Source organism: Ursus maritimus (genome assembly GCF_017311325.1).
Source record: "Ursus maritimus isolate PB19 chromosome X unlocalized genomic scaffold, ASM1731132v1 scaffold_X1, whole genome shotgun sequence".
NCBI lineage: Eukaryota > Metazoa > Chordata > Mammalia > Carnivora > Ursidae > Ursus > Ursus maritimus.
In genome coordinates this window covers 87,912,432-87,927,769 of record NW_024423319.1, presented here as the reverse complement: position 1 = coordinate 87,927,769, position 15,338 = coordinate 87,912,432, and the positions used below count along the sequence as shown (strand labels likewise).

At 40.9% G+C, this 15,338-nt stretch overlaps 1 long non-coding RNA gene and 2 other non-coding genes across 3 annotated transcripts in view; 2 read left to right on the top strand and 1 right to left on the bottom strand.

Annotated features, from left to right (window-relative positions):
- Positions 1 to 1,850: 1,850 nt before the first annotated feature.
- Positions 1,851 to 15,338, bottom strand: part of LOC103679206 — a 31,111-nt gene continuing 17,623 nt past the window's right edge. Inside the window, exons 2-3 of the long non-coding RNA XR_572868.2 lie at positions 14,577 to 14,687; positions 1,851 to 2,756 (exon numbers count right to left, since the gene is read on the bottom strand). This is a non-coding gene — a long non-coding RNA (uncharacterized LOC103679206). The remainder of the gene's footprint in view (positions 2,757 to 14,576; positions 14,688 to 15,338) is intronic.
- Positions 10,308 to 10,413, top strand: LOC121103931. The gene has a single exon (XR_005836221.1). It is a non-coding gene; the product is annotated as a U6 spliceosomal RNA (small nuclear RNA).
- LOC121103784 lies at positions 11,797 to 11,904 on the top strand. The gene has a single exon (XR_005836060.1). It is a non-coding gene; the product is annotated as a U6 spliceosomal RNA (small nuclear RNA).

The window sequence follows — 15,338 nt, the reverse complement described above, 5'->3', positions numbered from 1 at the left end:
CTGGGCTGTCTTTCCTTTTCCCCAAGTCAGCATTTGGCCCATCCAGAGCTTCGGGGCTGCAGCTCAGAATGCCAGAGAGAGAACAACAGCCCGTATTTTTAAAGTTGAAAAGGAGCCTGCTCTTTAAATGGCTGAACCATCGTGTTGTTACTAAGGTCCAGAAAAGACAGATGGGGGGGGGGGGATTCCCTTCACTTAATTGTGAACCTAAACTCTAGAGTGAGCTCATACTTTTCAGGCTCAAGAGACACCCAAGATAGCTAGCTAAGGTTATTTTATCTACTGGGGGCTGAATCCCCTTATCTTCCTATTCCCCAAACAAAGGTTCTTCTGGTAGGCCGCTGATGACGTGATACAAGCCGGGGGCGCCTGGGTGGCTCAGTCAGTGAAGCCGCTGCCTTTGGCTCAGGTCATCACCCTGGAGTCCCGCACTGAGCCCCCCCGTCAACCCCTGCATCAGGCTCCCTACTCAGCGGGGAGTCTGCTTCTCCCTCTGTGTCTTCCTTCCGCCCCGCTTCGTGTTCTCTTGCTCGCTCGAGCTCTCTCTCCCCCTCAAATAAATAAACAAATAAATAAATTCTTTCTTTCTTAAAAAGTGAGATAAGCTGGATAAGTCTATATGAATCTGATAATTTTTTTCATATTTTCTCCGGCCCCAGTTAACACAGCCTCCAGTCAACTCTTCACACGATTTTTAGACATTTCCAACTAGGAAGTAATCTGCTGATTTTTTAAAAAATGACCATTATTGCTAAAATTTTTAACTGCACATCTAAATTAGCTTCCTCTAAATTTATTTTTGACCTGCTGCCCACCTGATTTCAACTTCACGTAGTTATGTCTTGTCTCAGAATTTATGAGTCAAGTTTCTATGCTACATCTCCCTGGCTGTTAAGGTTCTTATGACCTTGAGATGCCATTCCTTTATTTACTGCCCCCAGGCTCACACTCCGTCTTGAACGTCACCTCCACCTTATGATTTACTGTCTGTTTCTATGTCCTGTCCACTGGCCATTCCACAGGAACACTTCCGATCAATGTTGGCCTTGTGGCCCTATGCAAATCATACTCGCGTTTTCGTCCAATCTCTGCTGGCTCTGTGCCCATGCGTGATGGCTCCTTGGCTGCCTTTTCCTGAGCTGCCTTAGTGCTCCTCCGAGGTCACCTCCTATTTTGAATGATAACGACATGAAATTGAGCCCCCAAACAAATCATCTAAAATAAACAAGCAACTCTAAGTAAAAACAACCATCAGAGAAGAATGACATTTGTAGAGAATAAAAATGATGAAGATTAATTTTGAATGGCCCTCTACACCTGCTGGGGGGCCGTGTGCATGTGTGTAGGCGAGTAAGGGAGTATTCGCTTCCTGGAGAGAAATAGAGGCAGGACCCGACAATGTTGAGGCTAGTCTGAACCCATAATGGGAAGAGATTTGAGTGACATTACCAGGGCCCTCTTTACTTGGCCTCCCTACTTGGCACCTGGGATGCTGGCTTTTCCTGAAGACGAGCGAATGCTGGAGAGTCTTTTTACTTGACTCTCCTTACTTCTTAGTAAGTAATAAGGGAACGGACACGTCTTGCTCCCATGCCATGTCCCAGAGTGGGATCCACCCGCCATCCCCCTGACTGTCTTGTATCAACCCTTCCCGGTACAAGCGAATCGAGTGCTCCATGAATGCTTACTTATAATGAACTGGCAAAACTATTTGTTTTACTTAGAATGCCATTTTTTGCTCCGCGTTTGACTCATTGAACATGTTCACGTGACGATCACTAAATCAAAATACTTTCCACTTGGTGGCTTGTCATAAGGCTTTAGAGGCTTTGGGCACCATGTGTAAATCATTCTTCGCCTACGTTCTCTTTTTTTTTTTTTTCCATCCCAGCCCCCATAATCTCAACATGCCACATTTACAAAAGCATCCAACAAAGGAGTCCAAGAAAAATATTACGCATCATTTAATTGGTAAAGACCATACTGTACTGTCAAAGGAACATTAAACAAAACAACAGCAATTCTTAACACACTGAGAATTTATAAGATGGCAGGTACAAAGCAATTTGCATGTAGTTTATCTAATCCTAAAGAAATACAGAAAAGTACAGTTCTTGTTCTCCACTCCAGAAGGAAAAGGCCAGCTGGCTGGTTCCTAGAGGAATTTGTTACCTTTGTGAATTTCAGCCTGACTTTCGGGCTCACGGGCCTAAAAACTGGACTATATTGGCTCAGTGAATGCGGAGCCATGTCTCAGGGGTAAATCATAAGCCAAGGAGAAATCACCATCAGACAAACCAGATACTCAAACCCACATGCTTAGCATATGTATCAGTCAGGGGCTCAACAGGAGACAGATGGCATGCTGAAAACAGGATAATTGGGGAAGGGTTTAATAAAAGAGTTATTTACAAAAGTGTAGGCAGGAGTAAGGAAACCACAGAGGATAGCGCTGAACTGGAGCCTCGTAAAAATTGCTCTGTTTTTATCTCCAGGCCTGAAAAGATGAGGGGAAGGACTGGTTTCAAAGAGAGAGAGTTGCAGAGAAAGGATCATCTTAACAGGAGCTACAATCTTCAGTCCAGGGACTCAGCTTACCCAAACCAACCTTACAGGGCGGGACTGTAAGGATCAATCAATCCTCTGAAATCAGTCTCTTTCTCTCCAGTCTCCAGGTAGAACTTCCCATTGGTGAATCCCAGTAAGAAGCCACAAGGCAAGACTGTTCCTTCAGGCAATCTATGCAGATCAGCTTTCTGGAGTAAAGAGCAGGGTAGAGAAGAATGGAGAGTGAATGTTTAGACACACAGAATATCTGCTTCTTAAGCCAAACCTTGGTCAGAAGCCAGGGGCTAGGAATCCTTGGGTTTCACGTGGTCAGTCCATCGCCCACTGTAGGCAAACTATGTGGCAGGCCAGACCATGAGTAGACATTTGTTGGTGAGTATGGTCTCAGAGCAAGGGAAGTCAGGAGAATGGAGTCATTGATGTTGTCGATGTAAAATTGACTAACATAATATAATAAAAAATCATTATAAAAAAATAATAAAAATAAAATGTGAAAATAAAAAAAAAGAAAAAAAAATTGCCTGATACATCCGTATAATTCCATACGGAGGGGATGACCTCACCCCTGGGACTGGAACACTGAAAGCCAAGAAGTCTCTGGTGTCTAATGCTGCATAACAAACTACCCCAAAACTTGGTGACTTAAAACAAAAATGATTATTTTCCATAATTCTGTGGGTTAGCTGTGGTTCTGCGGTTCTCCTGAGCTGGCAACTTGTTTGGGGCTAGATGGTCTAGGATGGCCTCACTCGTATGTCTAGGGCCTCAGTTGTGATGGCTGAGTTGGGAACAGCTGAGGCCTCTCTACAGGTAGGCTCTCATCCTCCAGAAGGTTAGCCCAGGCTTGTTCACATCATGCGAAAAGAGTTATCAGCAGCAAGAGAAGGCAAGCCTCACTATGTAAGCACTATTCAAACCTCTGCTTGTGCTGTATTTGCCAATGACCCATTGGCCAAAGCAAGTCATGTGGATAAATCCAGGTTCAAGGGTGGAGGAGTAGACTCTACCTCTTGATGGGAGGAGCTTTCTTCTTTTTTTTTCATAATAATATTTTTATTATATTATGTTAGTCACCATACAGTACCTCCCTGGGTTTTGATGTAAAGTTCGATGATTCATTAGTTGCGTGTAACACCCAGTGCACCATGCAATATGTGCCCTCCTTACTACCCATCACCAGCCTATCCCATTCCCCCACCCCCCTCCCCTCTGAGGCCCTCAGTTTGTTTCTCAGAGCCCATAGTCTCTCATGCTTCATTCCCCCTTCTGATTACCCCCCCTTTCTTTATCCCTTTCTTCCCCTACCGATCTTCCTAGTTCTTATGTTCCATAGATGCGAGGAGCTTTCAATCTACTGCAATCTACTTCCCAATATTTGGACAACTGTGTTTGTCATGTTCCACTATGTTTCTCTGGCTAACTGCAGCTCCTACTCTGATTGCCTTTGCTACCTGGTCTTACAGCCATTTTGTATTTTTAGGGCTACTGGGCAATGAGTCATGATATTGATGGTTAAGGTTAGTTCTCAGACATGATTTTATTTTCCTTGCCTTCAATTTTTTAGGGGGCTCTTAAATTTAGTCCCTAACATTGATAATATGTATTATTATTCCCATTTTTCAGGTGATGGAATTGAGAACACATACAGTAGAGGTTGGATGTGAACCCAGATCTAACAGAATCCACAGCCTATTCTCTTTCCTTTATACTCAATTACTTCTCTGAATTTACACAGTTTCTAAACCACAAAGTCCTGCTGAAAAATAAAGGAGCAGCAGCACCATTTTTATTATTATTAGAACTGTCAGCATTTTATTATTATTAGAACTGTCAGTATTATTCAGAGTGGAGTCCGAGTTCACTGAGGTAACAAGCAATTTTTCATTCATTCTTCCCCTTTCTCAGGAGCCAGCAATTAACACTTCATAAGACTTACATAAGAATCAGTCTTTATTAGAAGGTTCTGAGTTTAATGGTTTTCCATTCTATTAAATAGCCATTTATTCTTTTAAATTAGCTGTCATTTCAATAAGGAAGCCAATTGGTTGAGCAACTGGGCTACAAGGTGTACAAATTAAACCATCTGTGGAGCAAGCATGTCTCATGCTCCCATTATACTCCACATCAGGGGCAAGGACAAGCCCACAGGTTGATGAGTCCCTGCCTTTAGAAAAATTGCTGCCCAATTTAGGGCTATCAACTAATATCTAATTACGATTTAGCTAAGTCAATGTCCACTGATATTCAAATAGACTGCAGTGGCAAGAACTGGGATTTGTACTTCTGTGTGGTGCCTAGCACACAACACACATAATAAATGTCTGGGGATATTTTCACTGATGAACTGACTGAAAATGGAAAGAAGTGAATGAGAGGGGTTGAGGGGGAATAGTGGCTTTTTCTATAAAATACTATTGGGTAAATATTAATTGTTTGGATCAGTCAAGAATTCAGTTTGGCTGCAATAACAGACACCCAAATAAGAATAGCTTATCAAGGGGCGCCTGGGTGGCACAGCGGTTAAGCGTCTGCCTTCGGCTCAGGGCGTGATCCCGGCGTTGTGGGATCGAGCCCCACATCAGGCTTTTCCTCTGTGGGCCTGCTTCTTCCTCTCCCACTCCCCCTGCTTGTGTTCCCTCTCTCACTGGCTGTCTCTCTCTGTCGAATAAATAAATAAATAAATAAATCTTTAAAAAAAAAAAAAGAAAAGCTTATCAAATACAGGGGGTTTGTTTTTATTTCAGATAACATTAAATTCGGAACTAGAAAAGAAATAGGTATGGTGACTTCGTGAGTGTCATCGATGACACTATCTTCTTGGGTTTTCCTGTTGCATCATCTCAAGCACAAGCATTTACAACATGCATTATCAATTATCGGCATCTCGTGACACATACTTTGGAAAATGCTCATCTAAATGAAACCTTCGTTCTATAGATCCAACAGAAGTTTTTTAAACAAATATTTATTGAGCAGACACTTTATGCCAGAAACTGGTTTTGCAGCTCTGTAAAAGGACAAATAAGGAAACCAAGACCCAACGGGGTGACTTCAAAATTGACACATCAAGTAAATGGACTGCGCCAACGCCAGAGCCTGAGCTCTCCAACCGCCATGTTCTTTGACAAACACAACTAAGGCTCACAAACAATTACATAGGGCAGGTATGATAATAATTCTCCTTGTTCAGATCAGTAAATGTGGCTCAGAGACAAAGAGTAACTGCCCAGGGTCACCCAACTAAGAAAATATTGAACAATAATTCTGTCCTCACTTGTCTGATGCCAGATTATTTACTCTTTTATTACAGCATGTTTATTATTTTCCTGTTCTATCTTTGATATGGCAAAAGATAGAACTGGCTTTGGGTACAGAAGCTGGCAGGCTCTAAGGACTTCAGGACTGGGGTTTAGGGTTAGCTCTTTGTCCTAGAGGGAACTCCTGCGGGGACATGGAAGCAAAGGCTTGGACATTCATGATGTCAGTGAGCTGGCCGTCTTTGATGGGGGTTAGTCTGCATATCAAGCTGTACTCTGCCCATCTGAGATCACTGCAGACCCCAGATGTGTTAGTGCCAAACTATTTCAACACCCCTACTGCCAATAGAAGTCTTCAGTGCATTATGCAGATATCATTGTGTCAAGGCCTGGGCAGGGCTGAACTTGCCAGATGTACAGATTAGTGGCTTCCGTGAGTTTTCCGACACTCCTTTCATAATTTTCTTTCTTTGCGACACACTCCCTTTTCTGTACATGCCCTTTACAACCCATCTACCACCAAGTACTTTCTAAGGTTTCTTCCTTAGATAAGTATTTTAGAGTGTTTCCTTTATTTTTTCCATTGCTGGTCTTCAGTACTGCCTTCCTGGATTATTGCCATGGAGAGACCAAATAGGAGACTGTCACTAGCCTCTCCCATTCTACAGTCCATTGCCCTACACTTCCAGAAAAATCTTCTTTAAACCTTATGTCATGTCCATGTTCAAAATGTATTCACAATACCTAGCCTGTCATTAATGTGCATTGTCAAATGTGTAGCACTCCTAATAGCTTCTCTGTGCCCCTTTTTTCTTTATGGCTTAACAACAGAACTCTGGTTTTATTCAGGGCAACAAGATGCCTAATGAAAAGACTACATTTGCTTTGTTTATTTATGTATGTATTTATTTATTATATTTATGTTTTAAGTAATCTCTGTACCCAGCATGGGGCTCAAACTCACGGCCCTGAGATCACGAGTCACATGCTCTACAGACTGACCCAGCCAGGCGCCACTGAAAAAACTACATTTGTAAGCGGTTTCTTGACGATATGGTTGGCCTACCCATCACAGTAAGAGAAAAGCAAGGGATAGGCCCCTAGAAAAATCTGTTAAAAGAGGGCTGACTTAGCTAGGAGGAGTTAGAATGTGGACTTGATGACTAATGTTCCATCTGGTAACTCTGAGGGAGATGAAATTCATGCATTAAGGAGAGAAAGACAGAAGGCACTTGTCTCTGAAAACTTCGTGGAGCTGCCATGACAGCTCTAGACAGGCTACTTCCAGGAGAATTTTTGTGTGAGAAAAAAGCCTAAGCCTAAAAGTCTAACATTTATAGGCATTTCCTAGTTAACATCAATAATCTATTACAGAAAATAAGACGTACTACATAAAAATGCTAACTGGAAACCTAGTTCCCATTTTTTTTTTTTAAAGATTTTACCTATTTATTTGAGAGAGAGGAAAAGAGCCCGAGCAGAGGAAAGTCACAGAGAGAGAAGCAGACTCCCTGCCAAGCAGGGAGCCCAAAATGGGGCTCCATCCCAGGACCCTGAGATCATGGCCTGAGCCGAAGGCAGGTGCTTAACCGACTGAGCCACCCAGGTGCCTCTCAGCTCCCATTATTTAAATGAGAAAAAAAAAATAGGTTAAATGTCAACCAAAAGCAGCTCACCAATTTCTTTTTTTTTTTAAGGTTTTATTTATTTATTTGACAGAAACACAGTTAAATACCAACATGTAGAGATGTAAAATGCTCAACCCATCCCTTTCTGACAGGCAAACAATCAATGTGCTAGCAACAAATGGCAGGAACTCCAATTCCAGCCAAAATGGAGTAATAGGCTCCAGATTAACTACCCAACAAAAACAACCCCAGATTGGACAAAACCTAAGAAACAATGATTTTTAAGACATGGCGTATCATGTGGCAAAAGACAGTGTTTCCTGAGAAATTAAAAACAAATGAAGTAGGCCCAATGAATAGCCTAGTTTACTGATTTGGAAGAATTCACAGGCTGAAGTGCAGAGAAGGGGAACTGAGGCAGAGCCAGAAGGACTCCCCGAGTTAAAGAGAGGTGCATGAGAGTCTGGAAAGAAGGACATGGCTAGAGTTTGCCAGACAGTATCAGAGAAGAGATAGCCTCACACAGAGAGGACTTGGGTGATTTGCAGGGGGATCACTCGAGTATTTAGCAGAGCACTGATCGGTGCCGCAAGTGTGAAAAATCCTAAGGCTGGGGAAAGAACCACCCAAAAGGATTATAAGTAACAGTGCCTGGTGCTCATAGTGAGTTGGGAGTAATCCCAGCAGCTAGACTGGAAAACCCCATGATTCATGAAGCATCAGTCATAGTACACAGAAGGGTTTTACCATAGAAGTAAGGGATAATCAGTACTAGACAACACTCTTCCAGTCCCAGCTAGTACATTTAAAAGCAAAACTCAGAATATCGGGCATTTAATAAAAAATTACCAGGCTTGCAAAAAAGCAGGAAAACATGACTTATAATGACAAAAATAATCACACAATCAAAACTGACCCAGAACAGGTAAACGGATTAGAATAAATAAGCAATGACATTAAAACTGTTATTATAACCGTCTTTCGGGGCACCTGGGTGGCTCAGTCGGTTAACCATCTGCCTCCGGCTCAGGTCATGATCCCAGGGTCCTGGGATTGAGTCCCCACATCAGGCTCCTTGCTCAGCGGGGAGCCTGCTTCTCCCTCTCCCTCTGCCTGCTGCTCCCCCTGCTTGTATTTTCTCTCTCTGACAAATAAATAAATAAAATCTTAAAAACAATAAAAAAGATAACTTGTCTTTCATATGTTCAAAAAGTTAAGTAGAGATATGGAAGCTGTAACAGAAGACCAAATCAAAATTCTAGAAATAAGAACTGCGATGTCAGAGATGCAAAATACGCTGGATAAGATTAATGGCAGATCAGTTACTGTAGAAGAACTATTCACGAACTCAGAGACATGGCAAAAGGAACTATACAAAATAAAACACACAGAGATAAAATAATTTTAAAAAGTAAACAGAGCACCCAGGAGTTGCGAGCAACAGCAAGTGTGCTAATCTGCATGTAGTGGAAGCGGGGAAATAAAGAACATTCGAAAAAATAATGGCCTCCAAATCCAAATTCTTTGAAAAATATAGACCCAGAGATTCAAGAAACTTAGCACACCCCGAATACAAGAAAGATAAAAAGCAACTACTGCAAAGCACATTACAATAAGTTTACAAAAACAACGATAATGAGCAAATCTTAAAAACGGTGAGGAAAAAAAATGGGTTCCATACAGAGGAGCAAAACTAAACATGATAGCCAATTTCTTGTGGGAAACAACCAACTGAGAAGACAATGAAGCGATATTTTACTAGACGTAAAAAAGGTCAATTTAGAATTCCATATCCAGTGAAAATATCTTTCAAAAAATGAAGGCAAAATAAAAATCCTTCAGATGTAAAGGCTGTGAGAATTTATCACCAGGACGCATGCACTGTAAGAAATGTTAAAGGAAGTCATTCTAGCAGAAGGTAAATCATACCAGATGGCAATAGAAATCTATATAAAGAGGGGCTCCTGACTGGTTCAGTGGGTACAGCATGTGACTCTTGATCTTGGGGTTGTGAGTTCGAGCCCCACATTGGGTGTAGAGATTACTTAGATAAATAAAACTGTAAAAAAAAAAAATTGGGAGGAGAGAACTCTCTCTCTCTCAAAAAAAAAAAAAGAAATCTATATAAAGAGACCTGTAAATTGTAACTACATGGGTAAATTATATCTATCTTGTCATTTAATGATTTTTAAGTCACGATGGACTGTTTAAAATAATAACAATGTAGTTTGGTGTTTATAACCCATGTAAAAGTAAAATGTATGACGACGATACAGAAGTTGGGAGGCAAGAAATATACTATTGTTAAGTTCTTACACTATATGTGAAGTGGTATCATATCATTTTAAGGTAAATTGTGATAAGTTAAAGTTGTATACTATAAAGCAACCACTAAAATAAGAAAACAAAGAGTCGGGGCGCCTGGGTGGCACAGCGGTTGAGCATCTGCCTTCGGCTCAGGGCATGATCCCGGCGTTCTGGGATCGAGCCCCACATCGGGCTCCTCCGCTATAAGCTTGCTTCTTCCTCTCCCACTCCCCCTGCTTGTGTTCCCTCTCTCGCTGGCTGTCTCTATCTCTGTCGAATAAATAAATAAAATCTTAAAAAAAAAAAGAAAACAAAGAGTTAAGCCAACTCAGCAGAGAAAATGGAATCAAAAATATTCAACTAATCCAAAAAAAGAAGGCAGAAAAAGAGGAACAGGAGAGCACAGACCAGGTAGAACAAATAGAAATCAAATAGCAAGTAGATAAATTTAAAGCTAACTGTACCAATAATCATATGAAGTGTAAATAGTCTCAATCCCCCAATTAAAAGGTCAAGATATCAGATTTGATTTAAAAAGAAAGATTTGGTGCTTGCTTTGGCAGCACACGTACTAAAATTGAAACAATACAGAGAAGATTAGCATGGCCCCTGTGCAGAGATGACACTCAAATTGTGAAGTGTTCCGTATTTTTATGTAATGAGCCCTGGGTATCATATAAGACTGATGAATCATGGACCTCTACCTCTGAAACCAATAATATATGTTAATTATTTGAATTTACATAAAAATGAATAAATACATAAAAATCAAAAAAATAAAAAGTTCAATTTGATTATATGCTGCCTATAAGAAAACACATCAAATATGCGTTTCAAAGGATAGAAAAACATGTATCATCCTAACACCAATAAGAAGAAAGCTTTAGGGGCATCTGGGTGGCTCAGTGGGTTAAGTGCCTGCCTTCGGCTCAGGTCATGATCCCAGGGTCTTGGGATCGAGCCCTGCACCGGGATCCGTGCTCAGCGGGGAGCCTGCTTCTCCCACTCCTGCTCCCCCTGCTTGTGCTCTCTCTCTCTCTCTCTCTGTGTCAAATAAATAAATAAATCTAAAAAAAAGAAGAAAGCTTTAGTGGCAATATTAATATCAGACAAAGTAGATTTCAGAACAAAGAATAGTGCCATGGATAAAGAACACCATTTCACAATGATAAAGGATCACTTTATCAAGAGTACATAAAAATCTAAAATATTTATGCACCTAATAACAGAGTTTCAAAATACGTGAAACAAAACTGATAGAATGTCAAGAAGAGCTAGATAAATCCACCAATACAGTAAAAGATTTCAATATCCCCCTCTCAATAACTGATAGAACAAGTAGACAGAAAATCACTAAGATAGAAGAAAGCCTAACAACGATGCAACCAAAGTGACCAGACTGATGTTTAGATAGAACACGCCACCCAAAGACAACAATTTTTGTCAAGGGCACATGGAACATTTACCAAGGTGAGCATATGCTGGGCCCGAAATCAGTTCTCTCAATAAATTTAAAGTGTTCAGACCTACAAAGCATGTTGTCTGACTACGATGGAATTAAATTAGAAATTAATCATAGGAAAATCTCCAGATAATCCCCAACTATTTAGAAACGAAATAGTCCACTTCTAAAAAACTCGTGGGTCAAAAAAGAAATACAAAGGGGGGCACCTGGGTGGCACAGCGGTTAAGCGTCTGCCTTCGGCTCAGGGCGTGGTCCTGGCGTTATGGGATCGAGCCCCACATTAGGCTCGTCCGCTATGAGCCTGCTTCTTCCTCTCCCACTCCCCTTGTGTGTTCCCTCTCTCGCTGGCTGTCTCTATCTATGTCGAATAAATAAATAAAATCTTTAAAAAAAGAAAGAAATACAAAGAGAAGTTAAAAAGCATTTTGAACCACATAAAAATTAAAATGCAACTTTTTGTGAGATGTCACTAGACAATATTTAAAGAAAAGGCACTAAACACCTATATTAGGAAGGGAGAAAGGTCTCAAATCAATGACCTCAGTTTCAACCTTAAGAAACTGGAAAAAGAGTGCCCACTTTGACCGCACAGATACTAAAATTGAAATGATACAGAGAAGATCAGCACGGCCCGTGCACAGGGATGGCACACAGATTCCTAAAGGGTTTCCATATTTTTAGAGTATGACGCTAAGCGAAGTAAGTCAGTCAGAGAAAGACAAATACCATGTGATTTCACTCATGTGGAATTTAAGAAACAAATGAACAAAGGAAAAAAGAGACGAACAAAGAAACAGGCTCTTAACTATAGAGAACAAACTGATGGTTACCAGGGAAGGGAGGTGGGGGGGATGAATGAAATAGGTGATGGATTTAAGGAGCGCACTTGTGATGAGCACTGGGTATTGTATGGAAGTACTGAATCACGAAACTGTACACCTGAAACCAGTATTACCAGGAATGTTAACTAACTGGAATTTAAATAAGAATTTGGGGGAAAAACGAAACTAAAAAAATGACTGAGGAAAGTAAAAATAAAAAAGAAAATTTAGAGCAGAAATGAACGGACTAGACAGGATAAAAACAATAGAAAAAAATTATAAAACCATAAGTTGGTTCTTGGAGAAAATCAGTAACATTGATAGAACTCTTGTCAGACTTATCAGCAGAGAGAGAGAGAAAGAACACAAATTACCAACATCAGGAAGGAGAGACGACATCACTACAGATTCTATGGATATAAAAAGGATAAAAATGGTGTACGACAAATCACTTTATGCCAATCGATTTGATAACAGATGAAACGGACAAATTTTTTTTGAAAGACACGAACTACCAAAGCTCTGTCAAGAAGAAATAGATAATCTTAATGGTTATCTGTCTATTTTAAAAATTAAATACGTAGGGGCCCCTGGGTGGCTCAGTCAGTTAACCATCTACCTTCAGCTCAGGTCATGATCCCGGTGTCCTGGGACGGAGCCCCATGTTGGGCTCCCTGCTCAGCGGGGAGTTTGCTTCTCTCTATGCCTCTGTCTCTTCCCCTTCCCTGCTTGTGCTCTCTCTCTCTCTCTCTCAATCTCTCTCTCTCAAATAAGTAAATAAAATCTTATAAATAAATAAAAATTAGATATATAGTGGAGTGTGGCTCAGTCGGTTGAGCAATTGACTCTTGATTTCAACTCAGGTCATGATCTCAGGGTCGTGAGATCGTGGATTCTCTCTCCCTCAGCCTCTGCCCCTTTCCCCATTCTCTAAATAAATAAATAAATAAATAAATAAATAAATAAATAAATAAGAAATCCTCAGGCCTAGATGGCTTCACTGGAGAATTCTAACATGTTACGAAGAAATAACACCAATTCTTCACAAACTCTTCTTAAAATAGGTGACAATAAACAAGCACATGAGAAGACGCTCAACTTCATCAGTCATTAGGGAAGGGCAAATTAAAACTGCAATGAGATACTACTATAATTCGAATGGCTCGAATTGAAAAGATAAACCATACCAAGTGCTGGCAAGGATTTGGAGGAACTGGAATACTCATACGCTTCTGGTGGGAACGTAAAATGGTAAAATCACATTGGAAAACATTTTGGCAGTTTCTTAAAATGTGAAATGCACATCTATGACATATGACCCAGCCATTCCACCCTAGTAATCACCCAAGAGAGAAAGAAGTGTACATCCATACAAATAGTTGTACAGGTAGTCCACAGCACCTTTTCAGAACACAGCCTTCAAGTGTGAATAACCCAGTACCCACCATCAGCTGGTGAGGGAATAAACAAATCATGATGTAGTTATTCAACAGGATACTACGCAGCAATAAAAGGAAATGACCTATTGATGCACACTGCAATGTAAAGGACTCTAAAGTAGTTATGCTGAGTAAAGAAGCTGGACCCAAAAAAGAGTATATATATTGTATGCTTCATTTATATAAAATTCTAGAAAACGGAATTTAATCTATAATGACAGATAATAGATCATAAGTTTCCCAGGGAAGGGAGGCTAGAGCTGAGGGCGATGGGGGAGCTCTTCCAAAGTGACACAAGAAACCTTTTGAGAGTGATGGAGATGTTTATTATTTTGATTGTGGTTATGGTCTCATGCATATCTACATATGTCGAAAATTACAAATAGCATTCTTTAAATATCTGCAGTTTGTGGTATGTCAATTATACCTCAATAAAGCTGTTAAAAACAAGTAATTGGTTTGGGGGCACCTGCCTGGCTCATCTGGTAGAGAGTGACTCTCGATCTCAGGGCCATGAGTTCAAGCCCCACACTGGGTGTGGAGCCTACTTAAAAATTAAAAAAAAAATTAAGTAATTGTTTTATTTGTGGTTACTTAGCTTTTCTTAGCACTGGCAGCACGCTGGCTTTGCATCCCCTCTGTTGTCCCTTTTCAAAATGTCTTCTCCACATATGACGATGTTCCACCAATTGTATTTACTTAAGATTTGTACGGTATTTAAGATTTGTAGTTGTATGTTAATTAAGATTTCTCCCACACGGTAGTATGTTTTAAAATGTCGTAAGTGTTTACTGGGGCGCCTGGGTAGCGCAGTCGTTGAGCGTCTGCCTTCGGCTCAGGGCGTGATCCCGGCTTTCCGGGATCGAGCCCCGCATCGGGCTCTTCCGCTGGGAGCCTGCTTCTTCCTCTCCCACTCCCCCTGCCTGTGTTCCCTCTCTCGCTGGCTGTCTCTCTGTCACATAAATAAATAAAATCTTAAAAAAAAATAAAAAATAAAATGTCGTAAGTGTTTAAATGTGAAAACAAAGTTTTAAATATAATTTTTAGGATAGAAGTACAAGTTCCAAACTGATCTAGTACAAGGTACTTACATTTGTAATGTGGGTTCGGCAGAGAGCAGAGCCTAAGTCTCCTGAAGCTCGTATGCTTGTATTTGATCAGGATACTGTTCCAGGAAGCAGGAGAGGAACAGAGTGGGACAGCTGATGTAGAACAAACATAAATCGGTGCTGTTAAGCCCACTGTGGTTAAGTGCAACAGAATTCTAGATTTGTGACACTTGACTCCCAAGAAAATACCGCTATAAAAAGCACTCAAGGACTCCACTGGGGACAGTGTGCGGATAAAGATTTATCCACTGGTTCTTGGATCCCATTGGTCAAAGGTTTACACCAAGGGATGTGAACCAGCCTACACTTCCGGTTTGTGCCGGCCAGGGTGAAGGTGCGGGGCAGAGTACCAAGGAAAGAAGCATCAGGTTCAGTTGGGAGGGGAGGCACTCTGATGGGGACCAGAGGAAGGTAGCCGTCATCAAACTTCCCATCACCACAACAGCGGAGAAAAAAACAAAAAGAAACAGAGGACAGCAAGAGGATCTGAACTAGGCCTCAGAAATGTCTGACACATCTACATTCTGTGGTTATGCGGAAGTGGGGTGAGTCTACACTAGTTTTTTGTTCTATGTCCTAGGCGATACACGTAACCTGCAGTTCATCCTACTTGACATAACGTGACCCACTGCTTTGTTTCACGGGAGTATGTTCTTTTAATCAGTCTTGCAGCACTCAGCCCTGCTCTACACGAAATTTACCTTGAGCACTTTTATGTATGAATGTATGTATGTATGTATGTAT